Source organism: Callospermophilus lateralis, unplaced genomic scaffold (genome assembly GCF_048772815.1).
Source record: "Callospermophilus lateralis isolate mCalLat2 unplaced genomic scaffold, mCalLat2.hap1 Scaffold_112, whole genome shotgun sequence".
NCBI lineage: Eukaryota > Metazoa > Chordata > Mammalia > Rodentia > Sciuridae > Callospermophilus > Callospermophilus lateralis.
Genome location: NW_027511460.1, coordinates 1324654 through 1326275, shown reverse-complemented (window position 1 = coordinate 1326275; position 1622 = coordinate 1324654). Strand labels below are relative to the sequence as shown.

General features: G+C 37.4%; 1 non-coding gene across 1 annotated transcript; it reads left to right on the top strand.

Moving 5' to 3' along the window:
* The first annotated feature begins 1047 nt into the window (after nt 1-1047).
* On the top strand, nt 1048-1119 carry Trnav-aac (transfer RNA valine (anticodon AAC)). Its single transcript has one exon. It is a non-coding gene; the product is annotated as a tRNA-Val (tRNA).
* The last annotated feature ends 503 nt before the right edge of the window (nt 1120-1622 follow it).

Below are 1622 nucleotides of genomic sequence, written 5' to 3'. Positions count from 1 at the left end.
TCTAGCAATTAGAGAAATGCAAATCAAAACTACTCTAAGATTTCATCTCATTCCAGTTAGAATGGCAATTATCAAGAATACAAGCAATAAAAGTTTTTATGAGGATAAAGGGAAATAATTCACTCATACATTGCTGGTGGGAATGCAAATTGGTGCAACCACTTTGGAAAGCAAAATGGAGATTCCTTAGAAAACTTGGAATGGAATCACAATTTGACCCAGCTATCCCACTCCTCTGTTTATACACAAAGGACCTAAGATCAGCATACTACAGTGACACAGCGACACCAATGTTTATAGCAGCTTAATTCACAATAGCCAAACCATGGAACCAACCTAGACGCCCTTTAACAGATGAATGGATACAGAAAATGTAGTATATATATACACAATGGAATATTACTCAGCCTTAAAGAAAAATGAAATTATTGCATTTGCCAGTAAATGGATGGAACTAGAGAATATCATGCTATGTGAAATAAGCCAGTCCTAACATACCAAAGGCAGAATGTTTTCTCTGATAAGCAGTGTGTTGGGGGAGAATGAAGGAGCTTTGGATTTTGCAGAGGGGAATAAGAGGAAGGGTGGGATGGTGGGAATGGGAACGATAGTAGAATGAGACAGACAGACATTATTACCCTATACACATGTACTATTACACTACTGGTGTGACAGCACCATGTACAGCCAGAGGAATAAGAACTTGTGTTCCATTTGTGTACAGTGTGTCAAAATGCATTCTACTTTCATGTATAACTAATTAGAACAAGTTTTAAAAAATAAGAGACCAGTAAAATAAAGGAAGGGGATCAGGGGAACAGTGGGGAAGAAAATGGAAGGTACAGGGGAATTAAACTGATCAAATTATACTGTTTTATTAAGTGTACAAATGAATAAATATAAAAAATTAAAAGATTATAATACATATAGAGAACGGTACATGAAAAAACATGAGGAAGAGCATAAAGTATTTTAATACATGAGGGCTCACAGCCTTCTTCCCTCTGTAGTCCTTTCTTCCTTTTAAATCTTAGTACAGGGACTTAAGGGTGTATAGCTCAGTGGTAGAGCACTAGTCTAACAAGCTAGAGGCTCTGGGTTCAATTCCCAGCACAGTCAAGCTGTCATAGAGTATGTACTTAGGCACTTTTAAAATTATAAGAAACTGAGAGTATGAGAAAATTTTGTCTTGAAAAGCTAATTTAGATAGAGTACCAGCCATGTATCCAATAGGATTTACTTCCACCAGGAAAGTAAGTACATTGGAACTATGGACATGTACCAAATGGGAATTGCTTGGTATAATTTAGTTCAATCCAAGATTTCATCAGAGTTATCAAGTTTCTATTGTAAGTTGCTTAACCCAACAGAGGCAAGGATGCCAAAATGAACTAGAGTGGTATGGTAGCACCTAAGGATTTCAGGGCAGTGGATTAGAATCATTTCTCTGTACAGATGCTTTTAAGGAGTAGCAGCCACAAATATATCCACCAACACCAAATATATCCAAGAAGATCCCATCCAGGCCACAGTCATCCCAAAGTCAAAGAACAATAACAAGTCAAAGAACCAAGCAGGTGAAAGGAAGTTAGGTGGACCTCAGAGCTGAGTGACAAAGCAGG